A 15000-nucleotide genomic window follows, 5' to 3' on the forward strand; every position below is an offset into this window, starting at 1 on the left:
GCCGTCGCACTTGGCCGGGTGGCAGCGGGAAGGACCAGCCTATTCACAATAGCGGCCACCCACTCCCAGAGCCGGTCGTGCGGCACCCGAGGCCGACCCTCGACTCGTAAGAGGCTTTAACGTGTGCTCAGGCAAGGGTCAGCCCGCACCCTTCCTGGCGGCACCCAAGGGATCCAGGCCACTCGCGTCTCTCGCCTTCATTTTGGACACGAGCGCCTGTGGACGGACGGCCGGAGTCAACGTGGGGATGGCCCGTCCTCCAATCGTGTCAAGAGACCCCCCGCACCGGCCTCTGACCGAGTTCCCCAAACCTGGGTGACGAGCAGCGCAGGGCGGCAGAGCCGTCGCACTTGGCCGGATGGCAGCGGGAAGGACCAGCCTATTCACAATAGCGGCCACCCACTCCCAGAGCCGGTCGTGCGGCGCCCGAGGCCGACCCTCGACTCGTAAGAGGCTTTACAGTGTGCTCAGGCAAGGGCCAGCCTACACCCTTCCTGGCGGCACCCAAGGGATCCAGGCCACTCGCGTCTCTCGCCTTCATTTTGGACACGAGCGCCTGTGGACGGACGGCCGGAGTCAACGTGGGGGTGGCCCGTCCTCCAATCGTGTCAAGAGACCCCTGCACCGGCCTCTGACCGAGTTCCCCAAACCTGGGTGACGAGCACCGCAGGGCGGCAGCGCCGTCGCACTTGGCCGGATGGCAGCGGGAAGGACCAGCCTATACACAATAGCGGCCACCCACTCCCAGAGCCGGTCGTGCGGCGCCCGAGGCCGTCCCTCGACTCGTAAGGGGCTTTAACGTGTGCTCAGGCAAGGGTCAGCCCACACCCTTCCTGGCGGCACCCAAGGGATCCAGGCCACTCGCGTCTCTCGCCTTCATTTTGGACACGAGCGCCTGTGGACGGACGGCCGGAGTCAACGTGGGGGTGGCCCGTCCTCCAATCGTGTCAAGAGACCCCCCGCACCGGCCTCTGACCGAGTTCCCCAAACCTGGGTGACGAGCACCGCAGGGCGGCAGCGCCGTCGCACTTGGCCGGATGGCAGCGGGAAGGACCAGCCTATACACAATAGCGGCCACCCACTCCCAGAGCCGGTCGTGCGGCGCCCGAGGCCGTCCCTCGACTCGTAAGGGGCTTTAACGTGTGCTCAGGCAAGGGTCAGCCCACACCCTTCCTGGCGGCACCCAAGGGATCCAGGCCACTCGCGTCTCTCGCCTTCATTTTGGACACGAGCGCCTGTGGAGGGACGGCCGGAGTCAACGTGGGGATGGCCCGTCCTCCAATCGTGTCAAGAGACCCCCCGCACCGGCCTCTGACCGAGTTCCCCAAACCTGGGTGACGAGCACCGCAGGGCGGCAGAGCCGTCGCACTTGGCCGGATGGCAGCGGGAAGGACCAGCCTATTCACAATAGCGGCCACCCACTCCCAGAGCCGGTCGTGCGGCGCCCGAGGCCGGCCCTCGACTCGTAAGAGGCTTTAACGTGTGCTCAGGCAAGGGTCAGCCCACACCCTTCCTGGCGGCACCCAAGGGATCCAGGCCACTCGCGTCTCTCGCCTTCATTTTGGACACGAGCGCCTGTGGAGGGACGGCCGGAGTCAACGTGGGGATGGCCCGTCCTCCAATCGTGTCAAGAGACCCCCCGCCACGGCCTCTGACCGAGTTCCCCAAACCTGGGTGACGAGCAGCGCAGGGCGGCAGAGCCGTCGCACTTGGCCGGATGGCAGCAGGAAGGACCAGCCTATTCACAATAGCGGCCACCCACTCCCAGAGCCGGTCGTGCGGCGCCCGAGGCCGGCCCTCGACTCGTAAGAGGCTTTACGGAGTGCTCAGGCAAGGGTCAGCCCGCACCCTTCCTGGCAGCACCCAAGGGAACCAGGCCACTCGCGTCTCTCGCCTTCATTTTGGACACGAGCGCCTGTGGAGGGACGGCCGGAGTCAACGTGGGGATGGCCCGTCCTCCAATCGTGTCAAGAGACCCCCCGCCACAGCCTCTGACCGAGTTCCCCAAACCTGGGTGACGAGCACCGCAGGGCGGCAGAGCCGTCGCACTTGGCCGGGTGGCAGCGGGAAGGACCAGCCTATTCACAATAGCGGCCACCCACTCCCAGAGCCGGTCGTGCGGCGCCCGAGGCCGGCCCTCGACTCGTAAGAGGCTTTAGGGAGTGCTCAGGCAAGGGTCAGCCCGCATCCTTCCTGGCAGCACCCAAGGGAACCAGGCCACTCGCGTCTCTCGCCTTCATTTTGGACACGAGCGCCTGTGGAGGGACGGCCGGAGTCAACGTGGGGATTTGCCCGCCCTCCAATCGTGTCAAGAGACCTCCACACAGGTCTCTGACCGACTCTTAGAACAGACAGGGAGAGTTTGGCAATTCTGTCAAAAAATTGACAAAGTGTCAAAAATTCGACTTCCAAGAGCTCTCCAGCATGCACTCATACCCGCCATTAGAGTGCTATGCCCGTGGAACCGTTTTTCGGATGCCTTTCAAAAAGGTCCCGCGCCGCCATTTTGTTCTAAAAATCGTGTTCCCAGAAATCTCCGGGTACCCCGCCAACCTCACTGTGTAACAAATGCAAGTGGCACTGAATGGGTCTGAATTTCAAATTTGACTGCATCGCTCTGGAACTCGATCCCCGCAAAACCGTTTGGATTTTTCCCGCTCGGGACTTCCGCGACAGACAAAGTTAAAGTTTTCGGGCTGCAGACACAAAATGACAGTTGGCCATTTGCCGGGCTCAATTCACACAGTTCCTGCGGCACTTCGGAACACATGTTCGGCGCGAGTTTGTGAATCTTTCCCGATGCTTCGGCACTTTCCTCCGCTGACACTTAGAATATTTTTCACACTTTGCTGAAAAATTTTCTAAGTGTTTTTTCCTAAGTTTTTCTGGTTACTGATTTATTATTTTTGATCATTTTTCTAAGTTTTTCTGGTTACTCATTTCTCATTTTCGGGCATTTTTCTAAGTTTTTCTAGTTACTGATTTCTTCTTTTTGGGCATTTTTCTAAGTTTTTCTGGTTACTCATTTCTCATTTTCGGGCATTTTTCTAAGTTTTTCTAGTTACTGATTTCTTCTTTTTGGGCATTTTTCTAAGTTTTTCTGGTTACTCATTTCTTCTTTTTGGGCATTTTTCTAAGTTTTTCTGGTTACTCATTTCTTCTTTTTGGGCATTTTTCTAAGTTTTTCTGGTTACTCATTTCTCATTTTCGGGCATTTTTCTAAGTTTTTCTAGTTACTGATTTCTTCTTTTTGGGCATTTTTCTAAGTTTTTCTGGTTACTCATTTCTTCTTTTTGGGCATTTTTCTAAGTTTTTCTGGTTACTCATTTCTTCTTTTTGGGCATTTTTCTAAGTTTTTCTGGTTACTCATTTCTTCTTTTTGGGCATTTTTCTAAGTTTTTCTGGTTACTCATTTCTCATTTTCGGGCATTTTTCTAAGTTTTTCTAGTTACTGATTTCTTCTTTTTGGGCATTTTTCTAAGTTTTTCTGGTTACTCATTTCTTATTTTTGGGCATTTTTCTAAGTTTTTCTAGTTACTGATTTCTTCTTTTTGGGCATTTTTCTAAGTTTTTCTGGTTACTCATTTCTTCTTTTTGGGCATTTTTCTAAGTTTTTCTGGTTACTCATTTCTTCTTTTTGGGCATTTTTCTAAGTTTTTCTGGTTACTCATTTCTTCTTTTTGGGCATTTTTCTAAGTTTTTCTGGTTACTCATTTCTCATTTTCGGGCATTTTTCTAAGTTTTTCTAGTTACTGATTTCTTCTTTTTGGGCATTTTTCTAAGTTTTTCTGGTTACTCATTTCTTATTTTTGGGCATTTTTCTAAGTTTTTCTAGTTACTGATTTCTTCTTTTTGGGCATTTTTCTAAGTTTTTCTGGTTACTCATTTCTTCTTTTTGGGCATTTTTCTAAGTTTTTCTGGTTACTCATTTCTTCTTTTTGGGCATTTTTCTAAGTTTTTCTGGTTACTCATTTCTCATTTTCGGGCATTTTTCTAAGTTTTTCTAGTTACTGATTTCTTCTTTTTGGGCATTTTTCTAAGTTTTTCTGGTTACTCATTTCTTCTTTTTGGGCATTTTTCTAAGTTTTTCTGGTTACTCATTTCTTCTTTTTGGGCATTTTTCTAAGTTTTTCTGGTTACTCATTTCTTCTTTTTGGGCATTTTTCTAAGTTTTTCTGGTTACTCATTTCTCATTTTCGGGCATTTTTCTAAGTTTTTCTAGTTACTGATTTCTTCTTTTTGGGCATTTTTCTAAGTTTTTCTGGTTACTCATTTCTTATTTTTGGGCATTTTTCTAAGTTTTTCTAGTTACTGATTTCTTCTTTTTGGGCATTTTTCTAAGTTTTTCTGGTTACTCATTTCTTCTTTTTGGGCATTTTTCTAAGTTTTTCTGGTTACTCATTTCTTCTTTTTGGGCATTTTTCTAAGTTTTTCTGGTTACTCATTTCTTCTTTTTGGGCATTTTTCTAAGTTTTTCTGGTTACTCATTTCTCATTTTCGGGCATTTTTCTAAGTTTTTCTAGTTACTGATTTCTTCTTTTTGGGCATTTTTCTAAGTTTTTCTGGTTACTCATTTCTTATTTTTGGGCATTTTTCTAAGTTTTTCTAGTTACTGATTTCTTCTTTTTGGGCATTTTTCTAAGTTTTTCTGGTTACTCATTTCTTCTTTTTGGGCATTTTTCTAAGTTTTTCTGGTTACTCATTTCTTCTTTTTGGGCATTTTTCTAAGTTTTTCTGGTTACTCATTTCTCATTTTCGGGCATTTTTCTAAGTTTTTCTAGTTACTGATTTCTTCTTTTTGGGCATTTTTCTAAGTTTTTCTGGTTACTCATTTCTTATTTTTGGGCATTTTTCTAAGTTTTTCTAGTTACTGATTTCTTCTTTTTGGGCATTTTTCTAAGTTTTTCTGGTTACTCATTTCTCATTTTCGGGCATTTTTCTAAGTTTTTCTAGTTACTGATTTCTTCTTTTTGGGCATTTTTCTAAGTTTTTCTGGTTACTCATTTCTTCTTTTTGGGCATTTTTCTAAGTTTTTCTGGTTACTCATTTCTTCTTTTTGGGCATTTTTCTAAGTTTTTCTGGTTACTCATTTCTCATTTTCGGGCATTTTTCTAAGTTTTTCTGGTTACTGATTTCTTCTTTTTGGGCATTTTTTCTAAGTTTTTCTGGTTACTGATTTCCCAACGTTGGAAATGCATGAAACTCGGCCTGAACACGGTGGCAGGGTCCGCTCTCGAAGGCGAGACCTTCGGCAGAACCACCGGGTCAAATCCGGCCGGGCTAGCCGGCCTCGAGCACTCAAAGTCGGTATGAGCAGTCAAGTTCGCTCCCATCACAGTTTGGACCCTAAAAAATCTAAGTGTCACTGGTTACTGATTTGTACTGACTCGAAAAAATTCTAAGTGTCGTTGGTTACTGATTTGTAACCACCGGGTCAAATCCGGCCGGGCTAGCCGGCCTCGAGCACTCAAAGTCGGTATGAGCAGTCAAGTTCGCTCCCATCACAGTCTGGACCCTAAAAAATTCTAAGTGTCACTGGTGACTGATTTGTACTGACTGAATAAAATTCTAAGTGTCGTTGGTTACTGATTTGTAACCACCGGGTCAAATCCGGCCGGGCTAGCCGGCCTCGAGCACTCAAAGTCGGTATGAGCAGTCAAGTTCGCTCCCATCACAGTCTGGACCCTAAAAAATTCTAAGTGTCACTGGTTACTGATTTGTACTGATTCAAAAAAATTCTAAGTGTCGATGGTTACTGATTTGTACTGACTGAAATAAATTCTAAGTGACGTTGTTTACTGATTTGTAACCACCGGGTCAAATCCGGCTGGTCTAGCCGGCCCCGAGCACTCAAAGTCGGTATGAGCAGTCAGGTTCGCTCCCATCACAGTTTGGACCACTTGCCGACTTGGGAAATGCACGAAAATCGGCCCCAACGCGGGGGCCGGTCCGCTCTCAAAGTCGAGACCTTCGGCTGAACCACCGGGTCAAATCCGGCCGGGCTAGCCGGCCTCGAGCACTCAAAGTCGGTATGAGCAGTCAAGTTCGCTCCCATCACAGTTTGGACCACTTGCCGACTTGGGAAATGCATGAAAATCGGCCCGAACGCGGGGGCCGGTCCGCTCTCAAAGTCGAGACCTTCGGCTGAACCACCGGGTCAAATCCGGCTGGGCTAGCCGGCCTCGAGCACTCAAAGTCGGTATGAGCAGTCAAGTTCGCTCCCAGCACAGTTTGGACCCTAAAAAATCTAAGTGTCACTGGTTACTGATTTGTACTGACTCAAAAAAATTCTAAGTGTCACTGGTTACTGATTTGTACTGACTGGAAAAAATTCTAAGTGTCGTTGGTTACTGATTTGTACTGCATCAAAAAAATTCTAAGTGTCGTTGGTTACTGATTTGTACTGACTCTAAAAAATTCTAAGTGTCGTTGGTTACTGATTTGTACTGCCTCAAAAAAATTCTAAGTGTCACTGGTTACTGATTTGTACTGACTCAAAAAAATTCTAAGTGTCGTTGGTTACTGATTTGTACTGAGCCTAAAAAATTCTAAGTGTCACTGGTTACTGATTTGTACTGCCTCGAAAAAATTCTAAGTGTCACTGGTTACTGATTTGTACTGCCTCGAAAAAATTCTAAGTGTCACTGGTTACTGATTTGTAACCACCGGGTCAAATCCGGCTGGGCTAGCCGGCCTCGAGCACTCAAAGTCGGTATGAGCAGTCAAGTTCGCTCCCATCACAGTTTGGACCCTAAAAAATCTAAGTGTCACTGGTTACTGATTTGTACTGACTCAAAAAAATTCTAAGTGTCACTGGTTACTGATTTGTACTGACTGGAAAAAATTCTAAGTGTCGTTGGTTACTGATTTGTACTGCATCAAAAAAATTCTAAGTGTCACTGGTTACTGATTTGTACTGACTCTAAAAAATTCTAAGTGTCACTGGTTACTGATTTGTACTGCCTCAAAAAAATTCTAAGTGTCGTTGGTTACTGATTTGTACTGACTGGAAAAAATTCTAAGTGTCACTGGTTACTGATTTGTACTGACTCAAAAAAATTCTAAGTGTCGTTGGTTACTGATTTGTACTGCCTCGAAAAAATTCTAAGTGTTCTTGGTTACTGATTTGTACTGACTGGAAAAAATTCTAAGTGTCACTGGTTACTGATTTGTACTGAGCCTAAAAAATTCTAAGTGTCACTGGTTACTGATTTGTACTGCCTCAAAAAAATTCTAAGTGTCGTTGGTTACTGATTTGTACTGCCTCGAAAAAATTCTAAGTGTCACTGGTTACTGATTTGTACTGACTGGAAAAAATTCTAAGTGTCGTTGGTTACTGATTTGTACTGCATCAAAAAAATTCTAAGTGTCACTGGTTACTGATTTGTACTGACTCAAAAAAATTCTAAGTGTCGTTGGTTACTGATTTGTACTGAGCCTAAAAAATTCTAAGTGTCACTGGTTACTGATTTGTACTGCCTCGAAAAAATTCTAAGTGTCACTGGTTACTGATTTGTAACCACCGGGTCAAATCCGGCTGGGCTAGCCGGCCTCGAGCACTCAAAGTCGGTATGAGCAGTCAAGTTCGCTCCCATCACAGTTTGGACCCTAAAAATTCTAAGTGTCACTGGTTACTGATTTGTACTGAGCCTAAAAAATTCTAAGTGTCACTGGTTACTGATTTGTACTGAGCCTAAAAAATTCTAAGTGTCCTTGGTTACTGATTTGTACTGACTGGAAAAAATTCTAAGTGTCGTTGGTTACTGATTTGTACTGCATCAAAAAAATTCTAAGTGTCACTGGTTACTGATTTGTACTGACTCAAAAAAATTCTAAGTGTCGTTGGTTACTGATTTGTACTGCCTCAAAAAAATTCTAAGTGTTCTTGGTTACTGATTTGTACTGACTGGAAAAAATTCTAAGTGTCGTTGGTTACTGATTTGTACTGAGCCTAAAAAATTCTAAGTGTCACTGGTTACTGATTTGTACTGAGCCTAAAAAATTCTAAGTGTCACTGGTTACTGATTTGTACTGACTCTAAAAAATTCTAAGTGTCCTTGGTTACTGATTTGTACTGACTGGAAAAAATTCTAAGTGTCGTTGGTTACTGATTTGTACTGAGCCTAAAAAATTCTAAGTGTCGTTGGTTACTGATTTGTACTGAGCCTAAAAAATTCTAAGTGTCGTTGGTTACTGATTTGTACTGAGCCTAAAAAATTCTAAGTGTCACTGGTTACTGATTTGTACTGAGCCTAAAAAATTCTAAGTGTCGTTGGTTACTGATTTGTACTGAGCCTAAAAAATTCTAAGTGTCGTTGGTTACTGATTTGTACTGAGCCTAAAAAATTCTAAGTGTCACTGGTTACTGATTTGTACTGAGCCTAAAAAATTCTAAGTGTCACTGGTTACTGATTTGTACTGACTCAAAAAAATTCTAAGTGTCGTTGGTTACTGATTTGTACTGACTGGAAAAAATTCTAAGTGTCACTGGTTACTGATTTGTACTGCCTCAAAAAAATTCTAAGTGTCACTGGTTACTGATTTGTACTGACTCTAAAAAATTCTAAGTGTCCTTGGTTACTGATTTGTACTGCATCAAAAAAATTCTAAGTGTCGTTGGTTACTGATTTGTACTGCCTCAAAAAAATTCTAAGTGTCACTGGTTACTGATTTGTACTGACTCAAAAAAATTCTAAGTGTCGTTGGTTACTGATTTGTACTGAGCCTAAAAAATTCTAAGTGTCACTGGTTACTGATTTGTACTGCCTCGAAAAAATTCTAAGTGTCACTGGTTACTGATTTGTACTGCCTCGAAAAAATTCTAAGTGTCACTGGTTACTGATTTGTAACCACCGGGTCAAATCCGGCTGGGCTAGCCGGCCTCGAGCACTCAAAGTCGGTATGAGCAGTCAAGTTCGCTCCCATCACAGTTTGGACCCTAAAAAATCTAAGTGTCACTGGTTACTGATTTGTACTGACTCAAAAAAATTCTAAGTGTCACTGGTTACTGATTTGTACTGACTGGAAAAAATTCTAAGTGTCGTTGGTTACTGATTTGTACTGCATCAAAAAAATTCTAAGTGTCACTGGTTACTGATTTGTACTGACTCTAAAAAATTCTAAGTGTCACTGGTTACTGATTTGTACTGCCTCAAAAAAATTCTAAGTGTCGTTGGTTACTGATTTGTAATGCCTCGAAAAAATTCTAAGTGTCACTGGTTACTGATTTGTACTGACTGGAAAAAATTCTAAGTGTCACTGGTTACTGATTTGTACTGCCTCGAAAAAATTCTAAGTGTCGTTGGTTACTGATTTGTACTGCATCAAAAAAATTCTAAGTGTCGTTGGTTACTGATTTGTACTGACTCTAAAAAATTCTAAGTGTCCTTGGTTACTGATTTGTACTGCATCAAAAAAATTCTAAGTGTCGTTGGTTACTGATTTGTACTGCATCAAAAAAATTCTAAGTGTCACTGGTTACTGATTTGTACTGACTCAAAAAAATTCTAAGTGTCGTTGGTTACTGATTTGTACTGCCTCAAAAAAATTCTAAGTGTTCTTGGTTACTGATTTGTACTGACTGGAAAAAATTCTAAGTGTCACTGGTTACTGATTTGTACTGAGCCTAAAAAATTCTAAGTGTCACTGGTTACTGATTTGTACTGCCTCAAAAAAATTCTAAGTGTCGTCGGTTACTGATTTGTAACCACCGGGTCAAATCCGGCCGGGCTAGCCGGCCCCGAGCACTCAAAGTCGGTATGAGCAGTCAAGTTCGCTCCCATCACAGTTTGGACCCTAAAAAAAGTCTAAGTGTCACTGGTTACTGATTTGTACTGAGCCTAAAAAATTCTAAGTGTCACTGGTTACTGATTTGTACTGCCTCAAAAAAATTCTAAGTGTCGTCGGTTACTGATTTGTAACCACCGGGTCAAATCCGGCCGGGCTAGCCGGCCCCGAGCACTCAAAGTCGGTATGAGCAGTCAAGTTCGCTCCCATCACAGTTTGGACCCTAAAAAAAGTCTAAGTGTCACTGGTTACTGATTTGTACTGAGCCTAAAAAATTCTAAGTGTCACTGGTTACTGATTTGTACTGCCTCAAAAAAATTCTAAGTGTCGTTGGTTACTGATTTGTAACCACCGGGTCAAATCCGGCTGGGCTAGCCGGCCTCGAGCACTCAAAGTCGGTATGAGCAGTCAAGTTCGCTCCCATCACAGTTTGGACCCTAAAAAAGTCTAAGTGTCACGGGTTACTGATTTGTACTGACTGAATAAAACTCTAAGTGTCGTTGGTTACTGATTGGTACTGACTGAAATAAATTCTAAGTGACGTTGTTTACTGATTTGTAACCACCGGGTCAAATCCGGCCGGGCTAGCCGGCCTCGAGCACTCAAAGTCGGTATGAGCAGTCAAGTTCGCTCCCATCACAGTTTGGACCCTAAAAAAGTCTAAGTGTCACGGGTTACTGATTGGTACTGACTGAAATAAATTCTAAGTGACGTTGTTTACTGATTTGTAACCACCGGGTCAAATCCGGCCGGGCTAGCCGGCCTCGAGCACTCAAAGTCGGTATGAGCAGTCAAGTTCGCTCCCATCACAGTTTGGACCACTTGCCGACTTGGGAAATGCACGAAAATCGGCCCGAACGCGGGGGCCGGTCCGCTCTCAAAGTCGAGACCTTCGGCTGAACCACCGGGTCAAATCCGGCCGGGCTAGCCGGCCCCGAGCACGCAAAGCCGGTATGAGCAGTCAAGTTCGCTCCCATCACAGTTTGGACCACTTGCCGACTTGGGAAATGCACGAAAATCGGCCCGAACGCGCGGGCCGGTCCGCTCCCGAAGGCGGGACACTCACCCTAAGCCTGGCCCCACCGCCGGCCAACACACCCTTCAAAATCACACCCATCCGACAATGCTACTCAAAAAGGATCCAAATTCAGAAACACCCCCTTCAAAAGGCACTCCGTCCCCGGCCACACTACCGGGGCATGCTCCCCTGGGCGATAATTAAGCCCCCACGACTAATTGAAGCCAACCACAGCCGCAACTCGAAAGGAGAAGTCAGTAACCAATTCAAAAATGCACTTGGTTACTGACTTCTACAGACTCAAAAAAATTCTAAGTGTCGTTGGTTACTGATTTGTACTGCATCAAAAAAATTCTAAGTGTCACTGGTTACTGATTTGTACTGCCTCAAAAAAATTCTAAGTGTCGTCGGTTACTGATTTGTAACCACCGGGTCAAATCCGGCCGGGCTAGCCGGCCCCGAGCACTCAAAGTCGGTATGAGCAGTCAAGTTCGCTCCCATCACAGTTTGGACCCTAAAAAAAGTCTAAGTGTCACTGGTTACTGATTTGTACTGAGCCTAAAAAATTCTAAGTGTCACTGGTTACTGATTTGTACTGACTGGAAAAAATTCTAAGTGTCGTTGGTTACTGATTTGTACTGCCTCGAAAAAATTCTAAGTGTCACTGGTTACTGATTTGTACTGACTGGAAAAAATTCTAAGTGTCGTTGGTTACTGATTTGTACTGCATCAAAAAAATTCTAAGTGTCACTGGTTACTGATTTGTACTGACTCAAAAAAATTCTAAGTGTCGTTGGTTACTGATTTGTACTGAGCCTAAAAAATTCTAAGTGTCACTGGTTACTGATTTGTACTGCCTCGAAAAAATTCTAAGTGTCACTGGTTACTGATTTGTAACCACCGGGTCAAATCCGGCTGGGCTAGCCGGCCTCGAGCACTCAAAGTCGGTATGAGCAGTCAAGTTCGCTCCCATCACAGTTTGGACCCTAAAAATTCTAAGTGTCACTGGTTACTGATTTGTACTGAGCCTAAAAAATTCTAAGTGTCACTGGTTACTGATTTGTACTGAGCCTAAAAAATTCTAAGTGTCCTTGGTTACTGATTTGTACTGACTGGAAAAAATTCTAAGTGTCGTTGGTTACTGATTTGTACTGCATCAAAAAAATTCTAAGTGTCACTGGTTACTGATTTGTACTGACTCAAAAAAATTCTAAGTGTCGTTGGTTACTGATTTGTACTGCCTCAAAAAAATTCTAAGTGTTCTTGGTTACTGATTTGTACTGACTGGAAAAAATTCTAAGTGTCGTTGGTTACTGATTTGTACTGAGCCTAAAAAATTCTAAGTGTCACTGGTTACTGATTTGTACTGAGCCTAAAAAATTCTAAGTGTCACTGGTTACTGATTTGTACTGACTCTAAAAAATTCTAAGTGTCCTTGGTTACTGATTTGTACTGCCTCAAAAAAATTCTAAGTGTCACTGGTTACTGATTTGTACTGACTCAAAAAAATTCTAAGTGTCGTTGGTTACTGATTTGTACTGAGCCTAAAAAATTCTAAGTGTCACTGGTTACTGATTTGTACTGCCTCGAAAAAATTCTAAGTGTCACTGGTTACTGATTTGTACTGCCTCGAAAAAATTCTAAGTGTCACTGGTTACTGATTTGTAACCACCGGGTCAAATCCGGCTGGGCTAGCCGGCCTCGAGCACTCAAAGTCGGTATGAGCAGTCAAGTTCGCTCCCATCACAGTTTGGACCCTAAAAAATCTAAGTGTCACTGGTTACTGATTTGTACTGACTCAAAAAAATTCTAAGTGTCACTGGTTACTGATTTGCACTGACTGGAAAAAATTCTAAGTGTCGTTGGTTACTGATTTGTACTGCATCAAAAAAATTCTAAGTGTCACTGGTTACTGATTTGTACTGACTCTAAAAAATTCTAAGTGTCACTGGTTACTGATTTGTACTGCATCAAAAAAATTCTAAGTGTCACTGGTTACTGATTTGTACTGACTCTAAAAAATTCTAAGTGTCACTGGTTACTGATTTGTACTGCCTCAAAAAAATTCTAAGTGTCGTTGGTTACTGATTTGTACTGCCTCGAAAAAATTCTAAGTGTCACTGGTTACTGATTTGTACTGACTGGAAAAAATTCTAAGTGTCGTTGGTTACTGATTTGTACTGCATCAAAAAAATTCTAAGTGTCACTGGTTACTGATTTGTACTGCCTCAAAAAAATTCTAAGTGTCGTTGGTTACTGATTTGTACTGACTGGAAAAAATTCTAAGTGTCACTGGTTACTGATTTGTACTGACTCAAAAAAATTCTAAGTGTCGTTGGTTACTGATTTGTACTGCCTCGAAAAAATTCTAAGTGTTCTTGGTTACTGATTTGTACTGACTGGAAAAAATTCTAAGTGTCACTGGTTACTGATTTGTACTGAGCCTAAAAAATTCTAAGTGTCACTGGTTACTGATTTGTACTGCCTCAAAAAAATTCTAAGTGTCGTTGGTTACTGATTTGTACTGCCTCGAAAAAATTCTAAGTGTCACTGGTTACTGATTTGTACTGACTGGAAAAAATTCTAAGTGTCGTTGGTTACTGATTTGTACTGCATCAAAAAAATTCTAAGTGTCACTGGTTACTGATTTGTACTGACTCAAAAAAATTCTAAGTGTCGTTGGTTACTGATTTGTACTGAGCCTAAAAAATTCTAAGTGTCACTGGTTACTGATTTGTACTGCCTCGAAAAAATTCTAAGTGTCACTGGTTACTGATTTGTAACCACCGGGTCAAATCCGGCTGGGCTAGCCGGCCTCGAGCACTCAAAGTCGGTATGAGCAGTCAAGTTCGCTCCCATCACAGTTTGGACCCTAAAAATTCTAAGTGTCACTGGTTACTGATTTGTACTGAGCCTAAAAAATTCTAAGTGTCACTGGTTACTGATTTGTACTGAGCCTAAAAAATTCTAAGTGTCCTTGGTTACTGATTTGTACTGACTGGAAAAAATTCTAAGTGTCGTTGGTTACTGATTTGTACTGCCTCAAAAAAATTCTAAGTGTTCTTGGTTACTGATTTGTACTGACTGGAAAAAATTCTAAGTGTCGTTGGTTACTGATTTGTACTGAGCCTAAAAAATTCTAAGTGTCACTGGTTACTGATTTGTACTGAGCCTAAAAAATTCTAAGTGTCACTGGTTACTGATTTGTACTGACTCTAAAAAATTCTAAGTGTCCTTGGTTACTGATTTGTACTGACTGGAAAAAATTCTAAGTGTCGTTGGTTACTGATTTGTACTGAGCCTAAAAAATTCTAAGTGTCGTTGGTTACTGATTTGTACTGAGCCTAAAAAATTCTAAGTGTCGTTGGTTACTGATTTGTACTGAGCCTAAAAAATTCTAAGTGTCACTGGTTACTGATTTGTACTGAGCCTAAAAAATTCTAAGTGTCGTTGGTTACTGATTTGTACTGAGCCTAAAAAATTCTAAGTGTCGTTGGTTACTGATTTGTACTGAGCCTAAAAAATTCTAAGTGTCACTGGTTACTGATTTGTACTGAGCCTAAAAAATTCTAAGTGTCACTGGTTACTGATTTGTACTGACTCAAAAAAATTCTAAGTGTCGTTGGTTACTGATTTGTACTGACTGGAAAAAATTCTAAGTGTCACTGGTTACTGATTTGTACTGCCTCAAAAAAATTCTAAGTGTCACTGGTTACTGATTTGTACTGACTCTAAAAAATTCTAAGTGTCCTTGGTTACTGATTTGTACTGCATCAAAAAAATTCTAAGTGTCGTTGGTTACTGATTTGTACTGCCTCAAAAAAATTCTAAGTGTCACTGGTTACTGATTTGTACTGACTCAAAAAAATTCTAAGTGTCGTTGGTTACTGATTTGTACTGAGCCTAAAAAATTCTAAGTGTCACTGGTTACTGATTTGTACTGCCTCGAAAAAATTCTAAGTGTCACTGGTTACTGATTTGTACTGCCTCGAAAAAATTCTAAGTGTCACTGGTTACTGATTTGTAACCACCGGGTCAAATCCGGCTGGGCTAGCCGGCCTCGAGCACTCAAAGTCGGTATGAGCAGTCAAGTTCGCTCCCATCACAGTTTGGACCCTAAAAAATCTAAGTGTCACTGGTTACTGATTTGTACTGACTCAAAAAAATTCTAAGTGTCACTGGTTACTGATTTGTAC

General features: G+C 43.0%; 1 long non-coding RNA gene across 1 annotated transcript in view; it reads right to left on the reverse strand.

Annotated features, from left to right (window-relative positions):
- The window catches only part of LOC148133862 (uncharacterized), a 2736-nt gene extending 231 nt beyond the window's left edge, over positions 1 to 2505 (reverse strand). The window contains exons 1-2 of the long non-coding RNA XR_015756055.1: positions 1671 to 2505; positions 1 to 990 (exon numbers count right to left, since the gene is read on the reverse strand). The exon at positions 1 to 990 is cut by the window's left edge and continues 231 nt beyond it. This is a non-coding gene — a long non-coding RNA (uncharacterized LOC148133862). The remainder of the gene's footprint in view (positions 991 to 1670) is intronic.
- Positions 2506 to 15000: the final 12495 nt, after the last annotated feature.

Source organism: Chiloscyllium plagiosum, unplaced genomic scaffold (assembly GCF_037043375.1).
Source record: "Chiloscyllium plagiosum isolate Xiang-an unplaced genomic scaffold, Cpla_swu_hap1 HiC_scaffold_189, whole genome shotgun sequence".
Classification (NCBI taxonomy): domain Eukaryota; kingdom Metazoa; phylum Chordata; class Chondrichthyes; order Orectolobiformes; family Hemiscylliidae; genus Chiloscyllium; species Chiloscyllium plagiosum.